The 13953-nt window shown below is 38.4% G+C and overlaps 1 pseudogene; it reads left to right on the forward strand.

The window, feature by feature from the left end:
- Window positions 1-12706: 12706 nt before the first annotated feature.
- LOC149191102 (bifunctional nitrilase/nitrile hydratase NIT4B pseudogene) lies at window positions 12707-13266 on the forward strand (annotated as a pseudogene).
- Window positions 13267-13953: the final 687 nt, after the last annotated feature.

Genomic DNA, 13953 nt, shown 5'->3' on the forward strand with positions numbered 1-13953 from the left:
AGCGGTCAAGGCAGACCCAATGCGATATTAGGGCGGATGCGATAATAATTTGAAGTCCGATAAAAAGGATTTTGTCGGGTTTTTCACGTATTTCCTGTGTATTTGGGATTTTACCCAAATCGCTTATGCGATGCGATATAACGCCTAATGGTGGACCCAATAGGGATTTTAGGGGCAATTGAATGGGATTTCAAGTCTGAAAATCACGTCTGATAGTGTATTTTGCAGACATTCTCTATGTAATGGGATTTTCTCAATTTTTGGGTTTTTGCCTATGAGAAGGCCCTGAAACCTCTATAACCACTCCTAATCATCATGCCACGCTACAAGCAAGCGTTTTTATAGGCAATGATGCATTTTGAAGCCACAGAGCTGTAGAGCCAAATGGCCAGTCTAACTGACAGGGAGCAGAGAAGCCGTAGAGGGCTAATGAATCGTAGAGAAACAGCTAGGGTAGCCAAAAAACCGGAAAAGTACCTCAAAGGAGGCAGAGAGCTCAATTGAGAGCAAGGCAATTGCAAGGCAAAAGCGAGAGAGCAGAGAGAGCGAAAGATAATGCATAGAGAAGCTGAGACAGTTGCTTGGAGGTCAAGCAGACTGCTGAGAGCTGAGAGAAGCCATAGCCGAAGAGCCGAAGCCAGAGCTAGAGCTGAAGAGCAAGAGCCAGAGCCAAGAGCCAGAGCCAGAGCCAAAGTCGAGAGCCAGAGCAAGAGCGTAGAGCCAGAAAGTCGAGAGCTTCAAGGGCCAGGGATAAGATGGTGTTTAAACCCATTGTGTTCTGTGTAAACCAATGGAGTTGAGCCAGGAGCTTGTAAAAGGACTTATACCATAATCCCAGAGAACCTAGTCGAGTTGACTAGAGCTCACGAAGACGTAGCCCAAGAGTTTTGGGTGAACTCCTAATTAAACTGTTGTTCTGTGTGTTTTGTTTATGGCTGCATTGTTTACTGTTATATGTATGTTATATCAGCATAAACAACAAAATTTTAAAGCACATAAACAGTAAAAAATAAACATAAACATACACCTTATTTTCAAGCACATATTTAATTCCGCATTGGTTAACCATAAAGACTTGGGCTTTGGAAGTGGGATAGGTTCTTGTAAGTTAGACAAGAAGCCTAAGTGCCCCATTTTCAGATCAGTGGTATCAGAGCTTGAGATTGATTAACCCCACCTTCAAAGAAGGTTATATCAAAATGCTTGATTGATAGAGCAAAGATTTCTTATCTGAAAGGTGTTTGGGCAGTCAAGGACTAATTGTCTACTTGAGGTATGCTTGTTGCAGACTGACTATTGTTTGAGTTTACAGAGGTGAAGGGAAAGCCATTGATAGCTCAGTCCAGGAAGGACAAGAAGGAAGAAGGGTTGAAGGCATTCTTCTTATCCCAAAGGACCTAAAGGCAATCCTTGAAGCACAAGAGATTTGTTGCAAAAGGTTGCTGAGTAAGCTCTTTATTAATCCTTTTAGAAGTTATTTTGTTCATTGGTATAATGACAACTCCTACAAGTGAGTCCTCAAATTCTTCTTTCTTCACAAGAGTCTTTGATGAAGACATGAAGGAAGATTTGGCCACCATGATGGATATGGTGAGAGAAATGTATGAGGATGAAAGGAAGAGCAGCATACTTAGAGAGTAGTTGAATTCTGTGGAGGAAGAGAAGCAGTTTCTTTCTAACAAATTGCCAGAAATGGAGAGGCAACTTCATATTGCAAATATGAACCTGGAAAGGATGCATGAGTTGGAGGCACAACTCTTTGTTGCACAAGAAGCCTTGGTCAAGTATCAGCTTGAAGAAGAGGTAAATAATTCCAGTTTGTCTTCAATTTCCTCTAAGAATGCTTATATTGGTTCTTTTGAAAAACATACCAAAGGCATAGGTTCCAAGCTAATGTCCAAGATGGGCTATGAAGGAAAAGGCTTGGGTAGACATGCACAAGGTATTGTTGAGCCAATAATGATTGAGGAAAGGCCTAAGTATTTGGGTCTTGGCTATGGACAAGCTTATGGAGAAAGTTCCAAAGCTGCCATGAAGACCATTGAAACAGCTCCAAGAAGGAGTTGCATTGCAGGTCTTCCACCTCAAGAGTGTGAAGATTGTATTCAGGAGGAATGCAATAGCTTGAAACATCATTTGCAGGATGCAGGTGTTCAGAAGCACACACTTGAACCAGAGAGTTGTGGAAACTCTGAAAGCCTTGAAGAGATTGATGGTGTTCCAAAGGGAGCCACTTCTTCATTTGATTCACCTCCTCAAGAAGGCAATAAAGGTGAAAGAGAAAGGTATAAATCTGGTTCTAATCATCTTCCTTTTGATTTTGCAAAGCATGATAAATTTCCACATAGATATGGGAAAAGAATTGCTTGTTCCTTTTGTGGTTTGGATAACCATAATGTTTCTAGATGTTGGAAGAGAATGGCCACATACAGGAAACTTTTGAAGGAAAGGAAGCAAGAATCCAAAGGTCCATTGGACAAGGAAAATCATGTTGTCAAGAGGATGCACGTGCAGTGCACTTACTTCCATAAGCAAGTACATCTTGTTGCAAAGTGTTGGACTCTTAATCCAACAATGCTTCCACAAAATCTAAAGAAAGTGGAAAGAGAATATGGAAGAAATGGAAAGGAAGATTCCATGAATGATGTGTTTTAGGATGATTCACATGTTGATGTTGATGTCCAGACAAAGGAATGCAAGTTGCAGGATTTTACCAAGAAAGGTGAATGGAGAAGTTCAGTAGGAGACTCACTTTGTTGTTGCGACATTATATTTCATTTCAGCTTTGAAAGTACAATGTGCTTAAGCAAAAGTTGAAGGATGAAATGCATGCATAAGCTTGATTTGCATGAACACAGGGATGTTGATGATTTCCTTGTATTTGAACATGTATGTGTAATTAACTTGCTGGGTTGATTGCTTTGACATGCATGTGATGCAATGTTGACTTGGGAGAAGTTAACTTGGTCTCCAAAATGGAGATAATGATGAAGTGTTTCATCTTTGAAAAAGAGTCATAATGGTCTTTTTTCTACATGCTTGACTTGAAGGGTCATTTGTTTTAAAGGCATGTTTTGTGGGCTTGTTATCTAGTCCATCATTTGTGTGTAGATGTAAGACATGGAGGTGTTCACAAGATGTGAAATATGTTTCTTTTGTTGAAGCAGGAGTTTGGGCCATCCAGTTGTTGTCTCTATTTCTATTGTTGTTAACAGTTGTTGTTGACAGCTTCTTAAATAGGTAAAAATGAAAGTCTTGTGGAGCAGATGTACTTCACATTTGTTTGAGCCACCTTGGATCATTGATCAAGGCAAAGAAGTTCAAACTACCTTCTATGACCATTTCAGCAGAAGTTTTGCAGGAAGGCAACGAAGAAGACAGTTCTTCCCAGGAAGACCAACCCATCCACGAAGGGAAGTGGTCAGAGACTTTGGTTCAAAGGCACTATGCAAGGCAAGTGTATGGAGGCTGAAAGAAGAGGGTGTTGTTACTCTCATTTACTGTTCAGATCAGTATATCAGTCTTTTGGAGACCAAAAGTTCTTTTAGTGGGAAGGCGTGATCCAAAATGGATTTTGGATAGACTCCTAAGTCTAAGTGTTCCTCACAGAGGAAAATGAAAGTCCAAGGAAGTTCCTAGACATAGCCCCATTATAGAGATCTTTTCATTCTGAATCTACTGCAACTTGAATGGGCAAAAATGGACTTAGAATATAGAAGTTATCACAGAAAGAAGATGCTCTTTGTTCTTTGGAAAAAGAGGAAAACCCCTAAAATGGAAAAAAATATCCTTATAAAGGGAAATCGCATCAGAGGAGGTCCAAGAGGAGGACTTAAGAGGAGGCAGAAGAGACCTTGATTGTCGATCCTCGACATATCGGGTTGGAGGCAGGCACATGCACATGACATAAGGTAAGGACCCCGGGCCGATGCGATATTGCGATCGCTGATATCGGCAGATCGGCATCGGCGATGGCATGAGACAAGGGATGGACCCCCAGGCCAATGCGACTTGTGATTGCGATATATCGCATCACAACGTCGCATCACAGTGATATAAAGGGGTGATAACATGCCAGACCCGATGGGTTTTATAAACTCGGTTTGATAAAATTTGAGTTCCAGTAAAAGGGACTTTTCTGTGTATTAACGCTTTTCGGTGTAAAAATCGAAATACAAAGGAAAGCGATAAAGTCGGACCCAAATGGGAATTATAGGTGCGATATATAAAATTTGAGTTCCGTAAGAGGATTTTGGGTGGGCCTCAAGTAGTAAATGGTATTGGGTTGGCTCCGCTCGATCCCATACAATGAACGACGCGTGGTTGGCAGAGGAGAGAGGAAAACCGCCTTTTCGGGTGGGTAACCTCCGTATTCCTAAGCCACCCGAAATCACATATTGACCGTTGGATCAGAGATCCCGTAGATCGACGGAGGGGCTTTCGATAGCGACCAAAGGCAGACCCGATGCGATAATAATTTGAAGTCCGATAAAAAGGATTATGTTGGGTTTTTCACGTATTTCCCATGTATTTGGGATTTTACCCAAAACGCTTATGCGATGCAATATAACACCTAATGGCGGACCCAATAAGGATTTTAGGGGCGATTGAATGGGATTTCAAGTCCGAAAATCACGTCCGATAATGTATTTTGCAAACATTCTCTGTGTAATGGGATTTTCTCAATTTTTGGGTTTTTGCCTATGAGAAGGTCCTGAAACCTCTGTAATCGCTCATGATCATCATGCCACACTACAAGCAAGCGTTTTTACAGGCAATGATGCATTTTGAAGCCACGGAGCCGTAGAGCTAGATGGCCAATCTAACTGACAGGGAGCAAAGAAGCCGCAGAGCCGCAGAGGGATAATGAATCGTAGAGAAATGACTAGGGTAGTCGAAAAGCTAGAAAAGTACCTCAAAGGAGGCAGAGAGCTCAATTGAGAGCAAGGTAGTTGCAAGGCAGAAGCGAGAGAGCAAAGAGAGCGAAAGCTAATGTGCAGAGCAGCTGAGACAATCGCTTGGAGGTCAAGCGGACTACTGAGAGCTTAGAGAAGCCAGAGCCGAAGAGCCAAAGCCAGAGCCAAAGATCAAGAGCCAGAGCCAGAGCCGAGAGCCAGAGAGAGAGCGCAAAGCCAGAAAGTCGAGAGCTTCAAGAGCCAGGGATAAGATGGTTTCTAAACCCATTGTGTTCTGTGTAAACCAATGGAGTTGAGCCAAGAGCTTGTAAAAGGACTTATACCATAATCCCAGAGAGCCTAGCCAAGTTGACTAGAGCTCACGGAGACATTGCCCAAGAGTTTTGGGTGAACTCCTAATTAAACTACTGTTTTGTGTGTTTTGTTTATGGCTGCATTATTTATTGTTATATGTATGTTATATCAGCGTAAACAACAAAATTTTAAAGCACATAAACAGTCAAAAATAAACATAAACATACACCTTATTTTCAAGCACATATTTAATTTTGCATTGGTTAATTATAAAGACTTGGGAATATTTAAGCTTTGGAAGTGGGAGAGGTTCTTGTAAGTTAGACAAGAAGCCTAAGTGCCCCATTTTCAGATCATGTGCCCATGTGCTCAGGAAGAAAATTGGGTCAAATAGGACGTAGTTTTCAAGATTGAAGGAGCTTTGAGCTCAGGAAGTGCGCTCTTCCCATAGAAAGCTCAGAAACAAGTTTAATTAACAGGATTCAATGCTAATATGAGGAGAAGAATGATCTACAAGGATTTATAGTTGTTGTCGCATGCATGGTGGAAAATGGAAGGTCTCTGAAATGTGAAAGGTTTCTTGCATGCACCATTGATTTAACACTTGCATGATGAAGATTCAGCTAAAATGCCAACAAACAAATTGCAAAGCAAGAGATTGACAACAAAAAAAGAAAGATTTGATAATGAAATGATGAAAAGTAGTAGGAGATTGAGCATGCAAACTTACTTGTTGCATTGGTTGATGAAGGGATTCTTGATTCTTCAGTTGTGCGCTTAACTCAGATGAAATGATGGTGAAAGATTGATTGACTAAGTTCATTTAAAGAAATTGACATGCAAAACAAATTCATGCATGAGTGCCACTTGTCATCGCATGAAAGGATTAGTTAAGAAGGAGTTAAGGTGGTTCCTATTTTCTAGGAGTGCACCCTCATGCAACAAGTTGGCTCATGCATGCAACTGGATAGGATGCATGTCTTCGATACAAAGTAGTGCACCCAGGTAGGGTGCACTTTCTCAGCCTGAATGAATGCGCCCAGGTAGGGTGCACTTCTTCAACCCAAAGGAGTGCGCTCACCTCAAATGCAAGCCTTTATCAACTCAAAGTGCGCTTTTGCTTTTGTGAGAGATTTTTTTTTTCTTTTTGCTTGTTTTTTCCGCTTTTGTGTGTGTTTTTTTAGTGTGTGCATGGCTAGAAGGCAAGTTTCTAGGTCAAGCAAGATTGGAAGTTCACCTAACCACAACTTACCAACTGAATCACTTATAATGGTTAGGTGACGACACTTGAGAAACATCAACAAGGGAGGATGCAACATTAGGAGAAAACATATGAATAACAAATAAAACCACATGACAATGCATGGGGACTTGAAACGATAGTTAGCATAGGCTCCAAAATCAACATAGGAAAAAAAATTAGAGGGTCGTTGTCGCAACGACAACAGGTCAACAAGTCAAATCTCTAGATATTTGGATCCAATAAAACTTTTGTAAGCCCATTATTTGAAAAAGTTGGATTTCAGGATTTTTGTCAAAAAAAGAGGAACTATTTGATGGAAAGAAAAATTAATGGATTCTAGTCTGGATTTTGTCAATTACATCGATATCTGAAAAATCCTTAAATGACCCTTTTTTCCTGAAAAGTCAAATTCCATGTTAACAATTTTGTCAAAATACAAGAACTCTCCATTCTAATGTCAATTAAAAATTTTTGATCTAGATCTATTAGTCGTATTTGAATCTGGAAAAATCTCAAAAATCCATCTTTCCCAAAAATTTGGTTGGTTGTATACCGCGTCCCACTTCATCATCTCCCTATCATTCCCACCACATAAGCATCACGACAATACTATAATGCACATAAGCATTCCCTATCATAAATCAACATGTTTGTTTGTAAATAAAGCCTCATTTATGATTTATCTAATAAATTCTAACCTCGATCCCCGCTATCAATATATTACACATCAAGATTTATTAGAAAAATCCATCTTAAATTTTTACTTTAGCCTCTTTAAATATGGATCCAAAACCTCCCTTCCCAAGTGTGTTCTTTATTTTGAAATTTGAAGTTGCATTTCTCATAATATCAGAGTTGCAAAAGAATAGTTATTGAATTTTAAAACTTTATAACAAGATACTAATTACCATATTATTGTGTATATTTATGAAACATTATAATACATTATGTCATTTGTTGAGATAACATGATTTTGGATATCAATTTTATAGAGATGGTATGAGGTTAATTTTGATTTGGATTATTTCGTAACCAATATAGTTTTGTTTCTTGCAATTTTATTTGGCTAAGTGTTATTTTGGTAAATTTCATAAACAAATTATATTAAAATTTTTAATACGAGTTATGATTTTATAATTTATCTTTTGGTTGTCAAGTCTTAGTGGCACAACCGGTTGAGAAATGGCTTTGTTAGCAAGGTGACCTATGTTCAAACCTCATCGGGATGCTAAACACGCACTATGGGAGGAGACATATGACTTGTAAAAAAAAAACTTGGGTTACTTTGTATTAGATTTATATTGAATATGAGTCTCTCCCCCATTGAGTGCACAGACATGGTTAGGTACTTGATGTACATGAACAAAATAAACAACATGGATAATAAGAGACTCCCCAAAATTGTTTCCAACTATGGCCATAACCACTAATGACTCAAGCTGGGATAGAATCAAGGCTCCAAGTCTTGGCTAAACCATTCAGAAATACAAGAAGATGTCATCCTGCAAGATATTGGCCATATTAAAAATATTATTACATCTAAATTTAAAGAGAATTTGTAGTGCACTAAAGAGTTAGAAAATAAAAGGGACCTAACCCTAACCTAGAAGATAAAAAATGTCTTTTAGTTCTAAATAGCATAAAAAAGAAAATCAACATTTCTAAAATACAAACCAACTCCCATGAGCCATGTTAAACACCAAAAGTATGTAACCCCGTAGGAGAAAAAATTTCTCCTATCTTGGACAACCAACCAACTAGCATCCCTATACATTGTTTAGTTATAATGATATGTGACATTTCTCCACCATTTGCACTAGTCATACACCTCTCACCATCTGACATTCCTCTTGAAGGAAGGTGGGTTATGACTCAATAAGTACTTTAACCATTTTGCAATCAAATGCTTTTACTTAATGTTTTTGTCATTTTATCATGGATAAAGGGGTGATATGGATAATTGACTGACCTTGACTATAAACTTGTTCTCTCAACTTACTAAGGGGGTTAGTATTTAGCCCTAGTCAAGTGGGACCTCTTTTGAGGCATTGGGATTTTAGGAGGGGCACTACTTGGGAAACTTAGATTGAAGTAGCATGTCCATAACCATTATATACTTAACACCTTTCATCTCTCCCTTGATTTCACACCCATCCTTTAGGTTTGTTGTCATTGGTTCATTGGAATTTGGCACCCTCATATCCACATCCTTGAGCTAGAGCTGAAAAACGTTTCCCTAGATATTGATGCAGCTAAAAGAAAGATAAAAGCATAAGATGGCCATAGCAAAATAAAAAATTAAAAATTAAAAATATGGTTGGGACATTAATTAATGCATGGGAAAAATCCTAGCATGAACTTTACCCCCCTCATTAGCCATCACCTGATCCCTGAGCACTAGATGCTCCATCATATAATAGAGGAACCCTTGCATGTCCCAACCCCAATGAGAAAGAAACTGACTCATCCTTAAGGGGTAAGTAAATTTTACATAATTAAAAGCAAGGTTGGACACCTAAGATATGCTCATTATCAAAGCATTATCAAAAAGAAGTAAAAGTCACACCAAAGGGGTTGAAAAAGTAGGTCAATGAAAGGGGTAACTCATTCCTCCATGATTACTCCCTCCATATATCTATACACTTAAGACTTATGGACCTCCATCAATTGGTCTGATGACCATAACACCTAATCATAAAGCTTTTCCCCTATGTTTCCACCACTATCAAAACACCTATGAATTGAAGGGATGACCTTAGACATGTCACCTCCCCTTAGGGACTGGAAGCGCCTAATAGGATAAACCATTAGACATGTTACCTTCCCTTAGGGACTAGAAGTGCCTAATAGGATTAACCATTAGACATGTCACCTCCCCTTAGGGACTGGAAGCGCCTAATAGAATTAACCATCTAGCCACCCCTAATGCGATAAGGAACACTTTTACAAGACCTGGTCTAGTTAGATATTTAAAGGTGATCCTAGTTTGAAGTATTATTATGCCCTTAACAATTAAGTATGGTCCACTATGATGCATCTATGGTAATTATCTCTAGTGAAAGGTTACTTTCACTTAAGTTTGAGATGGTTTTTTCAAGTGGTCCTTCACAGAACAACAGAGGCCTTGAGTGCATGCATTCCATGCTTTCACTACACATGATACTCGGGCCATATTGTACTTCCAGAGAGTAGTTATGACTTTGCAGATGCAATATTTCCCTTCCATAGCATTGGGCACTTTGATGATTCCAGTAGTTGATTGACACCTCATAGCACCCACAAATGATGAACCATTGAGCTCACTTTTCTTAGTGTTGGAGATGCTTGATGATGTACCCAGTGGACCCAAGATGCCCTTAGGATGGCCTTGACATTGTTAGATGGGAATGGCTTGATCTAGAATCCAAATGATGATAATCATCCCAAGTATGACTAGGGAGGGCTTGTACGACCTCATGGAACTCTAATGCTTGAGAGAGATTGTACCACATTACCTTGATGGCCCCATTGGAGATTATGCAAGGCACCCAGAGCTAGCTTTTGATATTTGGAGACATTTTGAGGCTTGATTTGAGGGATTCCCTTCAATCACTTGGTTGATTATGATGGTTGGAGATGCATCTTTCCCATTCTATGCATTAATGGAGCTTTATTTTCCCTAAAATGGCATAATGACATGCGAGAGAGGAGTTTTGACCTACACATGTGGCCTTTTAGTGGTTATTTTTATTGTATTTAGCTATTGGGTTGGCTTGTAACCCATTTTCTTCATGTACACTCAAAATTGAACTTGCCATAAGGCTTCTAGGCTAATATTTAAGAGTGATTGACCCCATATAGATAGAGTATCACTCTTATGCCATTCTTTGTCATCACTCATGGATTTTGACATCCTTTAGAGAGCTTGAATTAGCCTTGTGTAACTTTCTACTCGTGGAGATGTGATATTTTTGGAGCTATTACTATTGGAGATTGATATTTTTCTTGGATATTTCTTTTTGGGATTGAAATAAGACTATTTCATGGAAGAATTGTAAGCTTAGCAATGGATATTTTTATTTTTTTCATGTGATTATTAATGCTATGGTTTTTTCTTATTCCATATCTAAATGCACATTATTTATGGAAAATATTGGTAGATTATTGCATGTTAAATTTTTCTTCCTTGAAATATGTAGGGGACCTCCTATAGAGCTTCCTCTATTTAATTTATGCCCTCACAAAAAAGATAGCTAGGGTTTGTCAAGTGAAAACTGGGGTTTCCCCCATTACTCTAAGATCTAATTCACTCGCTCCTAAATTTATCCCTAAAGACTCCATAACCCAAGTAGGAATAGGCACTATGGATCCCTGTGTTGGTCAAAAACTACAAAAGCTTCTATATCTTCTTCCCTTTCATTTTTCTAAGTCCTTCAAGGCAATCTGCTAGGGCTATTTTGTAGAGTGGAATTCAATTAGGGTACCTCTAGGTGGACATTAGAGCTAAAGAGGCTCAATCTTAACCTTATTGAGTCATCTGACTCGAAATATAGCATTTTACATGGTTAATTTTACCCTAGAAGTGATGATCTCATCCTCACTAAGTAATTTATGCCCTCTAAAAACCATAACCCTAGATAGGGCTTTAATCCTTTGTTGATTACACCATTTGAAAACCATTTCTTCGGTGCTTATAATTGTAGAAGTTCCTTTGTTGATCTATATCTTGAAGCCCTAGGTCATACATGCCTCTTTTAGGGCTTGGTATATGATACATTTCTCCTATACAAAAGAATTGTGTCTTTGTCCATTGAAGAGTATCTTTGCCTAGTCTAGATTTTACATCATCTTGAGTCATTAAACATAGAATATAGTTTAGGTGATCACTGGGAAGCCTCCCTTGTGGTGCAATTTTACTAAAGAGTAGGAGGAATATTGTTGAGGTGACCATGGAGTCTCCATCATTGTTTCAATGAGGTTTGTCCCTTTCCTTGCTAGATTTTGAGGCAACAAGTCACATTAAAAAATTAGGTGTCAAACAATTCCTAAAACACCATGTGATGCAAGAATATATCATTTTTGTGACACTAAGAAGGTTGAAGACAAAAAATTCTTTCTCCTCACCCGAGTGCACAGTTCACGTGGCTGGGGAAGTTAGTTTTCACGCACCCCGCTCATGATCGATTCTCACTATTGTGGCACTGTGCGGTAGCTTATATGTACCATCGTAAATGTATTTCAGTATATGTTGATTGATGTGATGGATGACAGTTTGTATATATGTAAAATAATGTACATTGGACCTAATATAAAGCTTCTTCAGGGGACTAGCTCCCCCTTTTAAAAAAAAAATGGCATGCCTACACCCAAATTATAACTCAATTTCACAATATCTATTACAATACTAACATTTTGAATCTTCTAAGTCATCCAAACTGTAATAGTCTTGGAATGCTTCTCTACTTTTTGAACATAAAAATAATATTTTAAAGGAACTCAGTAATATTTACCTTTTTAAAAATTTGATAGACCAATTATGATCTCAATGGATATCAACCACCCTCATCATCGTATTAAATATGTGTGTTCTAATTACTTGATGATTATATGATTTTGGGCCTTTATTAATAATAACTACGCTAAAAGGTGTTTTGTGTTTTCTCTACGCGGTTGGGGTGAGAAAACATTGTTCACTCCGCCCAATCGCAGAGCTGCATGTTCGTCGTCCTCTGTCAACTAAAATTATGGCACGTAAGGGCCCTGTCATAGTTTGCTAGCTACGCTTCTCTGTCATCATCAAAAAATTGATTGTTGACGATTTGAGCTCTTTGAACTTGGCTTTTGTTCGTGGAGACAGTCGATATCCACCTCGGATTTCAGGTTAAAGAAAAGCATTCGAGATGAAGCATAATAGTACAGCAGGGTCGGATGTGATGATGCAGTGGAATGAATCCGTGATTCTATTTTTATATTAGTGGTCCCACTTCATTGTCGTGATTCTCATACCAGATTCATGAGAAGTTACCACAACTGGCCCAGATTCAGAGTCAGGTTCGATAATAATTCATTCCTAGGCAAGTGATCTCGGTGTGGTTTGTGGAAAATGACCTCATATTAGAAAAAAAAACAACAAATTTCATGACTGGATGACGAAGAAAAAGACACAGAAAATGAAAATGGGAGAATATGGTATATATCTGGGTGAGGTCTCCCACAGAAGAATTATCATCTTCTTGTGAGTATATAATCGTAATTATTATCATCTTCAGCAGCAATGTCTATTACAAGCATCCCCGAAGTGGAAGTTGAAATGAACTCGGCATCGCCTAACGCCAGCATCCATGAGGTGGAAGTTGACATTAGCTCGGCATCGCCTAACGCCAGGACTGTTCGAGCCAGCATTGTTCAGGCCTCCACTATCTTCTACACCACTCCTGCTAGTCTCGACAAAGTTGAAATATTGATAACAGAAGGTGTTGCTTGTGGGTCACAGTTGATTGTGTTTCCTGAGGCTTTTATCGGTAGCTATCCTTGAGGTTCTAGTTTTGGTGTTGTAATGGATATTATCTCTTTGAAGGGTCGGGAAGAGTTTCGTAACATGTGCCAGGTCCATAAGTAGAGAGGATAGCAGCTGTAGCTGCAAAATATGAAGTCGATTTAGTAATGGGAGTGATAGAGCAAGCAGGTTTCACACTGTATTATACAATTCTTTTCTTTGATCCTCAACGAAGATTCCTAGGGAAGCACCGTAAACTGATGCCAACATCTTTGGAACATCTGATTTGGGGTTTTGGTGATGTATCCACCTTACCTTTGTATGGCTCATATATTTAGATGCTTCTTGAATGTATTTCAACATTGTCATAATGGTCAACTATGCTACCATATGACATGATGGATAAGCTTGAGCATGACTAGAAGGAACAATTTGTTATTGAGAACTGTTATTTAAGTATCCAAAATGTAGAACTACAGAGACCATATTTTCTGTAAAAGTTATCTTTGATGACTAGAAAGAACAATTTGCTATTGAGAAATCATGGAAACATTTATTTAAGTATTTAAAATGTAGAACTACAAACACCATAGCTTTTGTAGTAATTTATATTTGCATATAGCAAAAGTTAGACATTATTTTATGGAAAGGGAGAAAAAACAAAGATTATTGTGGTTATAGATGTCTACTTTTGGTTAATAAGCAAAGATTACTTGAATATAAGATATTGAAATAATCTGGAAAAAAGAGACAATCAATATCAATCACAACCAAAGATATTTATTTTTCCCTTTTGCATTCTAACCAGAGCCTCCGAAGAGCTTTTGCACACAGTAAATTTTGTTTTATTTCTTTCTGTTGTATAAGTTGAATACAGTAAATGAAGCATCTTGTTGTCAAAACCTTCGCCACCAAACTGCGCGTCTCCTCTGACAATCTTCACCTCAAATTTTCCTCTCTCAAACAATGGATAATCAAAGGTGCCTCCACCTAGGTCAAAAATCAAGACACATTTTTTTCGATCA

Source organism: Pinus tabuliformis, chromosome 3_1 (genome assembly GCF_031772625.1).
Source record: "Pinus tabuliformis cultivar Carrire ecotype Pingquan chromosome 3_1, CPIR1, whole genome shotgun sequence".
Classification (NCBI taxonomy): Eukaryota; Viridiplantae; Streptophyta; class Pinopsida; order Pinales; family Pinaceae; genus Pinus; species Pinus tabuliformis.